Genomic DNA, 17,547 nt, shown 5'->3' with positions numbered 1-17,547 from the left:
GTTCAGGCTAAATTAAAAAAAATACAACTTCAAAAGTCTACAGATGGAATTCCTCAGCAAGAACTATTGTAGTATACTCTACCTATTTGGCTAGTGCCTAATTTAGGAATGAAGTCTATTGGCTATTAGGTCCTGTTCCAGTTACTATTTCAATATAACAAACCATTCAAACTTAATGGCATGTAGCAACTGATTTATTATACACCATATTTTATGAGTTAGGAATTGGGAAATACCAAAGATGAATTGTTTCTGCCCAATAGTGAGTGTCTGTGTCCTCAGAAGGGAAGACTAAAAGACAGCTAACATCATCTGAAGCCTCACTCATTCCCATGTTTGGCAACTGATACTGTTAGCTCTGATTTAAGCCAAGACTCTTAGCTTAACATGTTACCTCTTCACATACCTGCTCATATTTCATCACAGTATGGTGGCTGGGTTCCAAGAACAACTGTCCCAATAATCACAAAATAGAAACTCTATCACCTTTTATGTTCTAGCCTTTGGAACTCAAACAACATCAGTTGTTCCATAGTTATAAGCCCACTCAGCTTGAATAGGAGGGACCATAAACTTCAGCTCTTCATGAAATAAGTAGTTAAGTCACATTTTAAGAGGAACATGTGCTATTGGAGATACTGTTATAGTTAACTTTGGAAAATACTATCTGTCACAATTTGCCCACTGGCTATAACAATTAACATCCTTCCCACATACAAAATACACTGATCTCATCCTCCAAGTCTAAACCCATATGACAGACTTTTACCTATCAGATCTCATTCTCTAAATCAAATTCATGTATAAATGAAGGTCCTCAGATTTGGTTCTTTGGATACAGTTCCTTGAGTACATCTTTTTTTAAAGATTTTATTTATTTATCTTTAGAGAGGAAGGGAAGGAGAGGAGAGAAACATCAATGTATGATTGCCTCTCAAGAGTCCCCTGTTGGGAACTGGCGTGCAACCCAGGCATGTGCCCTGACTGGGAATCGAACCGAGATCATGTGGTTCGCAGGCCCGCGCTCCATCCACTGAGCTACACCAGCCAGGGCTCCTTGAGTACATCTTGACTTGAATATAGGAAAATTCATATTACAATTTATCTTATAGACATAACCAATTTACAATTGGGGGGAGGGCAGGCCTAACATAGCCAGTATAAACACTAATGCAAAAGGAAGGAGTGGGGAATAGAAAGAAGGCAGCACTCACTGGTCCATAACAATTCTGAAATCTAAATATGGTCATGTTGCCATTTCCTTGTGTCCTACATCTTGGAAAAATCTAAGCCATATTTCCATGTTTGCAGCTGAATAGTTTTCTAAGCTTGTTTCCCCTGTAGTAGTCTGGCAGTCCACAGGACTCCATTTTGTACTATTTCTATTCCTTTTCATCCCAGCTGATACGCACTTTAAGATTTTGTTATAGCAGTATTCCACTTACACATACACACTTCTTTTTTCCCAATTTTTATTTAATTATTTTTCAAGTACAGTTTTCTATTACTCCTATCCCATCCCACCCCCGTGCTCCCCCCTCCCTCCCATTTCCACCCTTCTCAGTTGTTGTCCATGTATCCTTTATATAGGTTCCTCTAAATCCCTCCTCTATTTCCCCTGAAATTCCCTCCCCTCTCCCCTCTGGTCACTGTCAGCCTGTTCTCTATTTCAGTGTCTTTGGTTATATTTTGCTTGTTTGTTTGTTTTGTTGTTTAGCTTCCTGTTAAAGGTGAGATCATATGGTATTTGTCCTTCAACACCTGGCTTATTTCACTCAGCCTAATGCTTTCCAGTTCCATCCATGATGTTGCAAAAGGTAGGAGCTCCTTCTTTCTTTCTTCAGCCTAAAATTCCATTGACACATACACACTTCTATTCCAGTTAAAATGACTACACAAGCTCACTAATTTTTATGTTTTTTAGTGCATACTCTTATGACAGCTGTCACTAAAAAATCTCACAAAATTGTTTTGAATGAAGTTAAAGACAACTAAGTGCTACTAGAGCCATTTTAAAGAAAAAAATGAAATGAACTCTTTGGCCCACTCATTGCTATCATATTATTAAACACATAGCTCCAGAAACACTATACATATGGACAGAGATAAGCTGACAGCAATCCTGAAGATCTATGCTGGATTAGTATTAGTACTTTTGGTGTTCTGTGACTTTCTGCTCATGAAGAAGTGCCAATAGTTCCAGAGCAGAAAGCAGAGACACTGTGAGTGAATTCCAGTTTTTGAAAAGATATGCTATAGAATGATGCTGCTCTAAACATAACACCCAAAAAGGGATTTACATATTTTTGTGTGAACAACAGATCTAGATAGCCAAGGCTAGCAACCTGGACCTGTGTGTATAAACCTGAACACTTGGACCCACCTCCTAGCCATCCTGGTTCAGTCTTGCACAAGTCAGGAGTGAATGCAGCAGCATGAAATATTTTACTGCAGAAAAGTTGGTCACTTTATGTATATATGTGATGGGCCCATCAGCAACATATGCTGCAGCTATTCAGTGATGATAAAAAACAGCTAGGTTCTCTTCCTTGTAGCTTTATCTTACGTCAGGGGAATCCTGGTTACCTATATAACCGGCCAATAGACCCACATAATGACAGATTTCAGAGAATTGGGGAATAGAACTCATTAGTGGTCCAGCAGGTCCAGACGCATCAAGCTTTTACCAGACTTAGTGGACACATGTAATGGGCATCTGCTGCTAGGGGAAACCCATCATCTAGTAGAACTTGTTAGAGTAGGTAATTACATGGGGCTACTCATTCTGATGTTCATTCTTGAGTTCAATCAGTCTAAGCTCATAACTGAACTATCATCTGGAACATTCTGCAAGCTTCATCTTTGCTTACTGATAATATCAATGATTTCAGGTTTTTAAGGTATGCCTGCTTTAATAATCATAGAGCCTGAGTGCCCAAGAGGAAATCAACCTACCAAGAATTGTTCTCAGAACAAAATGATGAGGAGATACATGGCTATTCACTTATTTAATAAGTAATTATTAATGACTTATTATGATATAGGCACTTGAGATATAGTGGTGAGCAAAGCAGACAAAATTGTTTACTCTATGAGGCTTTCATTCTAAAGTGAAAGACAAAATAAAACAAATAAGTAAATTAAATAGTAAGTTAGAAAGTAGTAATGCTATGGAGGTAAATGAAGCAAGGAAAGGGGGTAAGGAGGTTAGTTTTAAATGTGATCATCAGGGGACGTTCCCTAGAAAGTGATATTTAATCAAATACTAGAAGAAGCTGAAGAAGCACAACACTGAGCTATGTGGAAGGAAGAGCTCTAGACAAAAGAACTCAGAATTGAAGTTTTCACTCTGCTATAAACTTTGGGTTGAGGGCTCAGTCATTGTGATTAAATAACAATTGAATCAGCATGATCTTAGTTGTTGTTCAGATGTGTTAGTCCTGCTTTTTTCCTAACCATTCTCTGGCCTACCCTGATGTAGAACACATTCATATAGTACAAATATCTGCTTCCAATACTACATTGGAGGCACACATTGCAGGAAAACATCAGCCACTCAACAACTACCACGAATGACCATTTAATCCCTGAAAAAACAATGGTCCTGCATATTCTTTAGAGGAGGGGTTAACAAATAACAATTTATAGATCAAATCTAATCTACTGTTTTTTAAAATTGAAATTTTTGTTGAGATAATTATCGATTCCCAGTGAGTTATAAGAAAAGATACAGAGAGATCCCCTATGCCCTTTATTCAATTTCCCCCATTAACAACTTTCAAAACTATGTATATATGTGAGTATATACACATATAAAACAACAGTACAAGCAGTATGTTGATGTAGTATAATCCACTAATCTTATTCATATTTATCCATATTTTATGTATCCATTTGTTTGTATTTCTATTAAGTCTATGCAGTTTTATTACACATGCAAGTTTGTATATCCCAAGCCAACCATAGATACAGAAAATTTCATCATCACAAGGATCTCTTGTGTTGTATGTTTATAAACACACCCAACCTCCTCTCCACCCCTTACTCTGTCCCTAATATATAATTGTATCATTTCAAGAATGTTATATGAAGTGATTCATAAAAATTGTAACCTTGGGGGATTGGCTTTTTCCACTCATATTAACTCCATAGGGATTCAGGTTGTTGCATGCATCAGTTGTTCATTCCATTCCATCACTGCATACTATTCCATGGTATAGTTGTTCCACAGCTTAACTATTAACACATTGAAGAACATCTGAATTTTTATAGTTTTTGACTGTTATCAATAAAGCTTCTATTAACATCCTGTGCATGATTATGTGTTAATGTAAGTTTTCATTTTACAGGCAAAAAATGACCTGGAGAGCAATTGTTGAGTTGCAGGTTAACACTGCATATTTACTTTCATAAAAAAAAAACTGCCAAATTGTTTTCTAGAGCTACTGTACCATTTTACATTACCACTAGCAATTTATAAGCATACGTATATAACTTTGAGTTTTTATATTTGTTGAGGTTTGTCTTATGGCCCTAGATACTCTCTATCTTGGTGAATTTTCAATGGGTATTTGGAAAAAATGTGTTTTCTATTCTTGTGGAGTAGACTAGTTTATGTATGTGTATATATATTAGGTCTGTCTGGAAAAAGTCCAGCCATTGTTAATATAATAAGTACAGTTTGTTGGACATTGATGCAACCTGGCAGCCAAGGAGAGTAGACTGGAATGTGCATGTGTGAACAATGACAGCTTCACTGTACTAGTTAGTGGGGGTGGTAGATGCCATTGAGTGAGCATGTGTACTGTGTGGTTGTTACATTCAAAAGGACAAGTAGGTAGAGCAACAAATCTGCATCAAATTTTGTGTTAAGCTTGAACATTCTTCCGTGGAGACTATTCAGATGATTCAGAAGGCTGAAGCTCTGGACAACCAAAGATTGGCAGCTTCCTCACAACGACATGTCCACTCATGCATGATGTCTTGTGCAGAGTTTTGGCGAAACATCAAATCACCCAGGTGACTCAGCCTCTCTATAGCCCAGATTTGGCATGCTCTGACTTCTGGCTTTTCCCCAAACTAAAATTACCTCTTTAAAAATTATTGTTATTCAAGTACAATTGTCTCCATTTCCCCTCTACTACTCTCCCTTTGAAAGGAAAGAGATTTCAGACCATCAATAAGATTCAGTAAAATACGACAGGACAGCTGATGGTGATTGGGAGAACTGTGTGAGGTTCCAAGGTGCCTACTTTGAAGGGAACTGAGGCATCATTGTCCTATGTACACTGTTTCTTGTATCTTGTATCTTGTTCAATGAATATATTTTTCATACTGCATGCCGGATACCTCCTGGACAAACATTCATGTATGTATGTATGTATGTATGTATGTGTACATATATCTGTTCATTTATTGTATTCTTCTTTCAATATACTTGATGATTTTCTGCTTAGCAGTTGTGTAAGTTGCTAAGAAGGGCATATTGAAAACCTGTACTCCTCTCGTGGATTTGTTTTTTTCTCCCTTCCACTCTATCAGTTTTTGCTTCATGTATGTGTTTTGAGGCTCTATTATTTAGTTTATAGACATTTAGGATCATTTCTCTTCCTGGTGGATTGATCTTTTTATTATTATTTAATGTCCTCCTGTCTCTTATAATTTTCTCTATTCTGAAGTCTACTTTTTTTAGATGTTAATACAGAGACTCTTGCTTTTTAAAATAAATATTTGCATGGTATAGCTGTCCCCATACTTGTATTTTCAACCAATTCATGTGAATTGAATTTGACCTGAGTTTGTGGTTAACAGCATATAGTTGAGACATTTTTTTTCTGTTTCAGCAATCCATGTTTTTTGATTGATGTATTCAGACAATCTGTATTTAATGTTATTGTAGATACATTAGAGCTTAAGTCTACCATTTATTATTGTTTTCTGTTTGTTATGTGGTTGTCATTCTTTTGGTTCTTTTTTCCTGCCATTCTGTTTATTATTTGAAAACATTTTAAGACCAAACCTGGAATTATTTATATTGCTTTTGAGTGTATATCTTTGTATAGTTTTAGTAGAGGTTGCTCTGGGTGTTGCGATATATCATAGTCTACTGGTTTCAACATATTACCACTTTGTAGTGTGGATACCACACTTCCATGGAAGTCCCTTTACTTTCTTCACTTTTAAATGTCATTTTCTTTATATTTGATAGCATTATACTTTTTCTTCTTATTTTAAAATAAGGTTTATAAAACTCACGAGTAAAAGCATGATCTACTGTATGTACTCATATTTCTTTTTAACAGCTTTATTAATAAGTTATTTGGGTACCATATAATTTACTCACTCAAATTGTACAATCCAATATTTTTAGTACAAAATGGTTGTGCAACAATCATCACAGTCAGTATTAAAATATTTCTCTCCCTCTAGAAATAAACACTGTACCTATTAGCACTCACTCTCCATTCCTCAGAATTTCCCCGTCCCTGCCAATCCCAGGCAAGTACCAGTATATCTACCAGTGTTGATAGATTTGTCTTTCTAGATATTTTACATTAAAAAAATTATATCATATATCATGTTTTTTACTGGCTTCTTTCAATTAATATAATGTTTTTAAGGCTCATCCATGTGGTAGAATGTATCACTATTTCATTTTTTTCTATTGCTAAGCAATATTTCATTATATGTATATATCATATATTACTTACATATTTATCAGTTGATGGACATTTGTGTTTCTTCTACTTGGTGGGTATAGTGAATAATGCTGCTCTGAACATTCATTCACAGGTTTTTATGTGCATGTATGTTTTTATTTGTCTTTGGAAGATATCTAGAAGTGGGAGTGGTGAGTCATAGCAGATCTGGTGTGCATTTTTAAATTGGGTTATTTATCTTTTTATTATTTATCTATAAGTGTTCTTCACATATTCAGAATATGTGAAGTCCCACCTAAGAAGTCCATTATTAGATGAATGATTTGAAATTTTTGTTCTCATTGTGCATGTTGTTTCTTCACTGTCTTTATGATATTATTTGATTCACAATATATTATAGTTTGATGAACTGCAATTTATCTGTTTTTTCTTTTGTTGCTTGTTCTTTTGGTGTCACATCTAAGAAAACATTGCCTAATCCAAGGTCAAAAATATTTAGTTTTATATTTTATTCTAAGACTATTACCATTTTATTACTTACATTCATGTCTACGATACATTTTGAGTGCATTCTACATGGTATAAAGAATGAATCAAACTTTACTTGTTTTCATGTAGACTTTTTTCAGTGTCATTTGTTGAAAAGACTTTTCTCATTGAATCTTCTTTGTACCCTTGATGAAAACCAGTTATTCACACATGTAATACTTTATATGTCCATGCTTATGTCACTGTCATAATTAATATTGCTTTGGAATAAATTTTGAGATTGGAAACTGTGAATCCTCTAACTGTATTCTCTTTTTCTAAGATTATTTTGGTTTTTCTAGGTCCCTTTAATTTTCACATGAATTTAGGGGTTGTGTTAAATGTGCAGATCAGTTGATGTGGTGGTTAGGAAAGAATGGGGAGTGACTGCTAATGCGTAAAAGTATTCTTTTTAGAGCGATTTAAATATTCTAAACTGATTGTAGTGATGGGTTCACAACTCTCAATATGCAAAATTCATTGAACTGCATACTTTAAATGGGTAAATTTTATGGTATGTGAATCATGCCTCAATAAACTTGCTTACTTAAAGAAGAAATAAACATAATGATTAAATCTGAAAGTTGATCATAACAAATTTAAAACACTAATGAAGACAAATATTAAATCCAAAACTGATTGCAACATTCAAGTTCAGTGTGAGGTCCTAAACTGGTTGTAATAAATCCTTGTAACCAAAGAACACAACACAATTGAGAAATGGCTGTACAACAGTACGGCACATAGCATGATTTCTAACAGGCTAAAGTTCAATATTTAGTCAGCTGCTCTGTTTATATTAGGCAAGTTTTGTAATATGCATAAACATTGTGTTTTTTTAGTGTCACTCTTATTTGCCAGATATAAATCTGTTCATACATTCATCATCAATACATTCATTCATTTCTTGGTACTCGGTGAGAGCAAAGAGGTATTTTCATTTTTATTATATGACTTATATAATAAGACAATTTCAATGGCAATCCAATTTATCTAGATAACAACCTTTTTATATTTAAATTTTAATTTAAATATTGAAGTGAACTGGCAACAACACAAAAAAGATATACTAAGTTAAAAAGATAATAATAGTTTTAATTTTTCACATTAGTGAAATTATGTGGTATTCATGTCATATGTTTGCCAGTCTTATCTTCACATCTTGTGCAAGGATACTGACTTATTCTACAAATCAGCTGGTTGACTCATACCAGCCCCTGCTTCCCTAAAATGGTGGACAGTCAGGATCAAATTTGCTACTTTGGCTTGTGCACTAACATAACCTTCTCAATTCCAGCACAGTTCCTTTGCATAGGTATACCTGGCTGTACTCAAGGTACAGTTCTACTTCTGTTTATTCAAGCAAGAAAAGAGAAATGTTACTTGTTCAGCACTATCTAAAAAATACATAATAGAAAATGCTCATTTAATTGTCCAGTTACAGAAAAAAATAAAATCAGCCAGCTGCGCTGAGCTCTGGGAACAGTGCCAGTGACTCTAATGAAAGAGTACTTCTCATAGTGTGAACACATTCATAGGTGCCCCACAAGATAATTTGGAGAAATATGTTGGCAAGTGTTCTAATACATGTGTAATTGTTTTAATGTGCATTACAAAAAAATAAATAATTAGCATATCAGTATTTTAACAAATATTACTTCTTTAGAATGAGTAAAATATATAAAATCATTAGTAATTCTTTACTTGGAATGCCTATTTCTCTTATTTTAATTTTTCCTCCCCAATAGTCTTTCCTGATCTTTCTTTCAGACAGTGTTACTCACTTCTTACTCTAATTTCCATACTATTTTGCACATACCTTGATTATATCACATCTAAGGTGACACTATAATTTTTGTAAGCACACCTACTTCTGTACTAGACTACGAATTCCTCAAGAGCCAGAGTCAAATCTTTGTATTCTCATTGCCTAATGCTAGGTCCTGGGAAATGCTCAATTAATATTTATAGACTGAACAAATGTAAATTACAATTGTGGTCATAAAAATTACATTTACAAGCATGTATCTAGTAGCTATTTCACAGTTGGAGGCAAGATGGCACCGTGTCTGTCCCAGGGAGAACTGAAAATTTGAAACTGCAAGACAGGAAACCAAATGTAATTAATTCTTTATCTAATTAATTACATTAGCAAATTTTTATTTTGTGTGTTTTTATATTAATAGATTTCTAAGCTATAATTGAAAAATAGAATTAGTGGATAAAAGAAACAGGTATTTTTATGCTCATTACATGTTGAAAGAACTGAAATATAATTAAAAGCTCAAAGACTCTGGAGCCAAGTTCATCTGAGTTTGAATTCTGGCTCAACAATTACTAGACATGTCATCTGTAAACTGAGGACCACAGATAATTCATACAGAGCCTAAATAGTCCCTGACACATAGGGACAAGCTTCCAGCAAATGGTAGTTGTTATTATTAACTTCATCTGGAGAAAAGTAGGGAATGTTTTACTAATAATCTCCAAGGAGTGATCCTCTGAAAATATAACCCAAGAGAAAAATTTAAAGAAGTCCATTCCCCTCTCTTATCTTGCTCCCATTCTCACCTCAATCCTTTTCATGATAACACTGTAATCCTTACTTTCCCAACTTACACCAAGCACCAGTCTAAAGCACAGCTGGTCTCTCTCTCTGAAGTTCCTGGTATAGATCTTCCTATACAAGGAAATAAATCATTTTCTAATTCACACTTTCCTGGTAGCAAGCAGATAATTGTTTATAATAAAAAGCCTTTTTCATTCAATTTCTAGTGGGTTAGACTAAATCACAATACTGTCAAGCCAGGAAAGTACTTAATTAAACAGAGGCAGTGACAATGAGTCAGTGCACTTTGCTGGAAAAATCACAGGCCAAAAGTTAAAGTAGGAGACCTGATTTCTACTCTCAACCTTGCTAATAACTTACTTAGAAATTTTAGGTGAGTTGCTTCATTGTTCCAGGCCTCAACTTCCTCACTTATATATGATTGGTTTTATGCAGAGGTGATTGACTCATATTTAGAAAAAATACATAAAGCTACATCCTCACTCACTCCTTAAAAAATAAAGTCCAGCCCTGGCTGGTGTAGCTCAGTGGATTGAGTATGGGCCTGTGAACCAGAGGATAGTGGTTCGATTCCCAGTCAGGGCACATGCCTGGGTTGCAGGCCAGTTCCCAGCAGGGGACGCATGAGAGACAACCATGCATCGATATTTCTCTCCCTCTCTCCTTCCTTCCCCTCTAAAGATAAATAAATACAATATTTAAAAAATAAAAAATAAAGTCCAGAGGACTGAAAAAGTATTTATAAAAAGTGAAACTATATAATTTATAAAGAGAAGTATGGATGGCTATTTTTACAATTTTGAAATGGAGAAATTCTTCTGCAAAAAACAGAATTAAAAAGTCACAAAGAACAAGTGATGAAATTACTTAAAACTTAGTCTTCTCTCTGAAAAACATACCAGTATAAAAAAACCTTCAAAAGATGAAACAGAAAATCAAGTAGGAAAATAAAGAATATGGTGCAATAATTCACAGAAAAAAATTATAAGTGGCATTCAAACATAAAAAGATGTTCACTTCACTCATAATTAAAAGCATGCAAATCAAAAGGAGATATTTTAATGTATCCAATAAGTAAAAATTAATACCTTTTAATATACTAAATGCTGTCCAAGGTAAGGAAGTGGCATACTTCTGTGTTGTCAGGAGTGTAAAGTGGTGCTGCTCTTCAGTGTTGGGTTTTTAATTTATTTTTTAAATGTTTAATTAAATTTATTCGGGTGACATTGGTTAATAATATTACATACATTTCAAGTGCCTGTTTCTTTTTTTTAATTTTTAATATATTTTATTGATTATACCATTACAGTTGTTCTATTCCCCCCCTTCAATCCCCTCCACCCGCACCCTCCCTCCCCCACCATTCTCCCCCCCCTTAGTTTATAACCACGTGTCTCAAGTTCTTTAGATTCTATATTTCCCCCACTATTCTCGCCCTCCCCCCTATCTATTTTCTACCTACCATCTATGCTATTTTCTGTGCCTTCTCCCCCCTTCTCCCCCTCCCACCCCCCTGTTTCTAACCCTCCATGTGTTCTTCATTTCTATGGTTCCACTCCTGATCTAGCTGTCCTCTTGGTTTGCTTTTGTTTTAGGTGTGGTTGTTAATACCTGTGTGTTTGCTGTCCTTTCACTGTTTATATTTTTCATCTTCTTTTTCTTATATAAGTCCCTTTAGCATTTCATATAATAAGGGCTTGGTGATGATGAACTCCTTGAACTTGACCTTATCTGAGAAGCACTTTATCTGTCCTTCCATTCTAAATGAAAGTTTTGCTGGATAAAGCAATCTTGGCTGTAGGTCTTTGGATTTCATGACTTGGAATACTTCTTTCCAGCCCCTTCTTGCCTGTAAGGTCTCTTTTGAGAAATCCGCTGACAGTCTGATGGGTACTCCTTTGTAGGTGACTGTCCCCTTATCCCTTGATGCTTCTAGGATTCTCTCCTTCATTTTGGTCTTGGCTAATGTAATTATGATGTGCCTTGGTGTGTTCCTTCTTGGGTCCAACTTCTTTGGCACTCTCTGAGCTTCCTGGATTTCCTGGAAGTCTATTTCCTTTGCCAGACTGGGGAAGTTCTCCTTTATTATTTGTTCAAATACGTTTTCCACTCGTGGCTGTTTCTTTCCCCCTTCTGGTACCCCTATAATTCGGATGTTGGAACGTTTAAAGATGTCCTGGAGGTTCCTAAGCCTCTCCTCATTTTTTTGAATTCTCATTTCTTCATTCCTTTCTGGTGGGATGTTTTGTTCTTCCTTCTGGTCCATTCCATTGATTTGAGTCCCCGTTTCCTTTCCATCACTATTGGTTTCCTGTGCATCTCCCTTCATTTCAATTAGTTTAGCCTTCATATGTTCCTCTAATTTGTGACTTTGTTCCTCTAATTTGTGACTATAATCTACCAGTTCTGTGAGCATCCTGATAAATAGTGTCCTGAATTGTGCTTCTGAGAGGCTGGCAATTTCTCGGTCGCTTAGAGTTATTGGCTCTGGGACTTTGAGTTCTTCTTGCACCATCTTTCGGGTTGTTCGTGCCTGTTCCATAGCAGGATCAGAGCCCTAAAGTGTTCACTAGAACAGGGCAACTAAGTCGCTGGGTTGTGACGCTGTATGTGGGGGCGGGGTCAAAGAGGGACTATGGCGTCCTGTCCGCCGCCTGCCACCTCACCGGTGTCGCAGTTGCTGCTGTCACCAGGCCCACGCGTTTCATCCCACTGCACGAGAGTGTGCCACCGCCGTCAGCCCTCGCCCCCTGGGGCCTGTGTGGTCTGTCTCACTGTGCTCGATTATGCGCCCGAGGTCTGCCCCGCACCCCAACTGGTTCCCATCTGCCTGCGAGCCTGGGTGGGGGGCCCTGTCCTGCCCGACCCTGCTCGCTGCTGGCTCCGCCCCTCTTACCCTCCCGGTTGAACGGTTAGATGTAGTCGGACTTCTGTATAATTCAATTTTCTGTCCTTTGGTTGTGTCTTTGTTTCTCCAAAAGTTTGTTGTATTCAAACTTGGTTGTGGGAGAAGGCACAGTGTTTCCACCTACGCCTCCATCTTGGCGGAAGTCCTCAAGTGCCTGTTTCTATAATACATCATCTGTATATTGCATTGTGTGTCCACCAACACAAAGTCAAATCTCCTTCCACCACCATATACTTGACTCCATTTAACCTTTAGTAACCCCATCCTGCTTCCCTCTGGTAACCACCATACTGTTGTCTGTGTCTATGATTTTTATTTGTTTTTCTTGTTTGTTCATTGTTGTTTTCAGTTTTTTATCCTACATATGAGTGAAATAATATGGTTCTTAGCTTTTTCTGACTGAATTATTTCACTTAGGGTATGGATCCTCATATTCTCAGGGTCCATCCACATTGTTGCAAATAGTAGTATTTTATCTTTTCCTATGACTGAGTAGTATTCCACTGTGTACATGTACTACATCTTATTTATCCACTCTTCTATAGAAGGACACTTGGGCTGTTTCCATGTTTTGACCACTGTGAATAATGTTGCTATGAACATACAGGTGCATATATCTTTGCAAATGAACATTTTAAAAATTTTCGATACTAGGGAGCAGTGTTGCTGGGTCATGTGGTAACTCTATTCTTAATTTTTTCAAGGAACCTCCATACTGTTTTCCATAGTGGCTGTACCAGTTGACCTTCCCACCAGCAGTAAATGAGAGGGTTCCTTTTTCTCCACAGCCTCTCCAACACTTGTTACTACTTGTCTTGTTGAGAATAGCCATTCTAACAAGTGTGAGGTAGTATCTCATTGTAGTTTTGATTTGCACTTCCTTGATAATGAGTGAAGTTGAGCATCTTTTCATATATCTGTTGAGCATTAACATGTCTTCTTGGGAGAACTGTCTGTTCAGGTCCTCTGTCCAGTTTTTTAGTTTTTTAATTGAATGTTTTGATGTTGATTTTTATGAATTCTTTCTATGTTTTGGATATTAACCCCTTGTCAGAACTGTTGTTGAAAATCCCAATGAACTTTTAACAGAAATAAAACCAAAAATTCATTGAATTTTCATGGAACCCAAAAGACCCCAAATAGCCAAAGCAATCCTGACAGAATAGAGCAAAGCTGGAGTTATCACACTCCCTGACTTTAAATTATACTACAAAGTGAGAGTAATCATAATAGATTACTGTCAACAGAAATCTGATATGTTGGTTGAAAAAAAGATATGCAGACCATTGGAACAGAATTGAGAGCCCATAAGTAAAACTACATGTATATGGATGAATACCTATTAATCAAATAGCAAAAACATACAACAGTGAAAGAAAAGCCTCCTCAATAAGTGGTGATGGAAAATTGGAAAGCCACATGCAATAGGATGAAACTAGACTACTGCTTGTCCCCATGTACAAAACTAAAGTCAAAATGAATCAAAGACCTAAATATAAGACCTGAAACAATAAATTACATACAAGAAAACATAAGTAATAAAATTATGGACCTTGGTCTTAGAGAAGGTTTTATGAATTTGACCGCAAAGGCAAGGGAAGCAAAGGCACAAATAAATAAATGGGACTACATTAAACTAAAAAGCTTCTGCACAGCAAAAGAAACTGCCAACAAAACAAAAAGACAACTGACCAAATGGGAGAGGATATTTCCAATAGCGGTTCTTGCTACCCATCGCTGAAGCACTTCTGTCCCAATAATTTTCTGAGCTACCCTTCTTACAGTAATTTCAGTATCTAATTTGGCATTCCACAGACATATTTTAATCTGGGACACTAAATGCCAAATAACTACAGTGGTCTCACAGTCCCATGACCTGTCATCTCCTTGGACTTGAGGGAAGTTCAAAGTTTCCTTTAAAATGGCTTTTCCCCTCTCTTCTACTCTTTGAGTTCCCTTTCTCTCAAGTTTTACAAATTCCAAGAATCTCAAAGCACAGACATCAGCAACTGGCTGAAAGAAGAAAAATAAAGATTTGGGTGAGTTCTTTAAATGTAAACAAAACAAATTAATATTTAAAGAAATTATTCTCCCACAGTTATTTTAAAGTGGAATTAAGATGACTATAATAGAATACTACTTTTAATTTTCAAAATTAGCATAAACTGACAAAATAATGTTTCTGTTTTCAAGAGCTACACAAATAATATTTTTCACAGAACAAAGCATATGTCATATACCCAAATACCATGCACTTTATTACTCTTTTAAAAATCTGGAAGAGGGCTAATGGGGGAAGTAGGGGAAGGGTCATCAAGGAACATACATAAAGGACACGTGGACAAAGACAAAGGGGGTAGGATCGAAGGTGGGTGGGGTGAGGGGTGTGGTGAGGTGAAAATGGAGACAACTGTACTTGAACAACAATAAAAAAATTAAAATAAACAAAAATCTCCATTGTTGGCTATATTCAGAAGAAATTAAGTGATGAATGGCAGTTAATCTCACAATTAATCTAAAAATGAAGTAGAACATTAAAACGGAAGGAAATTGAAGGAGTAATTCTGTTTTCTCTTCTTTTGAATTAGCAATGACTCCATACATGAAATGGACAAGAAAATATACAATCTAAAAAATAAAGTACTTACTGTTCATCTTTTTTAATGTATTATTTGCATTTAAACAATGTAACCCTGAAACCAAAAGAGGTTCCAAAGATATGTTTAGTTTATTGGAATTAATAAGAATATGTAAATATAGATTTATACCATTGTCATTAAAGTATATAAAAACTGAGTATGCCCAGCTGCATGACTTGTTACTGATTTCAATATAAAATATAATTTCCCATGTTTTAAGTAAGTGGAAAATGAATGAAGTAAGTCAGCAAAGGAGGACAGGTACAAACAAACAAAAAGAATGATTCCTTGAAAAAGAGGTAATGAGGGAACCCCTGCCATAAATGTTTGCCATGTGCTTAGAATTTAAGAACACATATGTTTATCAATTAACCCCCAAAATGACTATTTTAAATTTTATTTTTCAGTTACAGTTGACATTCAATAGTATAGTCTTTTCCTGTGTACAGGATAGTGGTTAGACATTTATATACTTTACAAAGTGACCCCCCCTCACAAGTCCAGTACCCACCTGGTACCATACATAGTTATTGTAATATTATTGACTATATTCCCTAAGCTGTACTTAACATCCCCATGACTAGTTTGTAACTACCAATTAGTACTTCTTAATCCCTTCACCTTGTTTGCCCATCCACCCAACCCCACCCCTCTGCCAACTATCAGTCTGGTTTCTGTATCTATAACTTTGTTTCTATTTACTCTATTTAGTTATGGTGGAGTAATAATCCTTTTTATATATGTACCACTTCTTTACCCAAAAATGTCTTGATTGTAGCATTTAACCTTTGACATTTAAAGTGCTTATTGGTAGGTATGTAGGTATTGCCACTTTATTGTTTCTGTAGTTTTTGTTTGTGAATGTTTTGTTAGTGAATGTTTTTGTAGTTCTTTTCTAGTCTTACTCTCTTGCTCTCTTCTGTATGTTGATGACTCTTAAGAGATAATTTCTTAATGACTATTCTTCAGTGATCTTCTTTTTTCTTCTGGAACTCTTCCTTTGCTATACACTTCAAAGCATTTTCAAACTGAACACCTTTGTTTTACAGCTGTTTATTCATTTATCATCTTGAAGGAATATTCAGTTAGGGATAACAATAGCACAGATTGCCAATTTCCCCAAACAAAATCCTCTTGAGTTCTACGACTTTATCATGGCATTCATAAGTATAGTCTGAAGATTGAAGAAAAGTAGTTTTAACTTTGATATCATACTTTAGATATGTTTAAATTTAAGTAAGCTTCAGTAGATGGCCAATGTGTTTCAAGTATTTTACAATAAAATAAAGCAACTTATAGGGTAATTATTATAAAACATTCTGGTATGTCAGACTCTAAGTGAGCAGTAGATGAAGGCCAAATATTTATTTTTAGCCAGTGGATAAAATGACATCCATTTAATAAGGTGAATATTTTTATTAATGAGGCCACATAGCCTATTTGACAGGTCACCACTATTTTCTCGGTGACAGGTGATTGTTTCTAACAAAGCCTCATTGAAAGACAGTTGGACTACACCAAAAATCTGACCCATCATTTTTGGAAACTAAGGTCTAATCTCATATGGGAAGCATGAGACAGTAATCAACTTTTTAATTATTTTAAAAGGGTAACCAACATTAATGAACTTTCTAGGAGAGAGAAGAAGCCTGGAGCATTAAGGTATATTAAAATATAGAAAGCCAAAAAATAACTGTTTTACACTAAAGATGTTATTGTGTTACCGTACCATAATACACAGCTCACAAAAGTGTCCCAATCTAAATATTAATTGATATACTATGGACTAATATCTATGCTTCTATATGATAGGACTGATCATAAAAAATTACCAAAATTTTAAGATTTTAAAAGTCTTACATTTCATGCAAAACATGAATAATAACCATAATGAAAGCAAATTAAGTTCAATAGATAGAATTTAGTAAACTTAAGGGGACCAGAATTCTATAACTAAAGTGAGAAACTTTGAAACTTTTCAGGTAAATGAGAACATGTACTAGAAGTTGGAAATTACTCTTCTGGCAAAAGAAAGAAGAAACATGGGCAAGTACTTGGCAAGCCCTAACAGTATCATCTAAGCTTTAAGCTCTGAAAGACTAAAGACAGAATTCTTTCAAATTATTATTTTTTTAAAAATTTCATTTATTTATCTTTAGAGGGGAAGGGAAGGAGAGAGGGAGAGAAACATCAATGTGTGGTTGCCTCTCATGTATCCCCCGCTGGGAACTGGCCCACAACCCA

Source organism: Sturnira hondurensis, unplaced genomic scaffold (genome assembly GCF_014824575.4).
Source record: "Sturnira hondurensis isolate 20B ecotype Veracruz unplaced genomic scaffold, ASM1482457v3 Scaffold0006301, whole genome shotgun sequence".
In the NCBI taxonomy this organism is placed as follows: Eukaryota; Metazoa; Chordata; class Mammalia; order Chiroptera; family Phyllostomidae; genus Sturnira; species Sturnira hondurensis.
Note: the sequence above shows the minus strand (reverse complement) of the source record.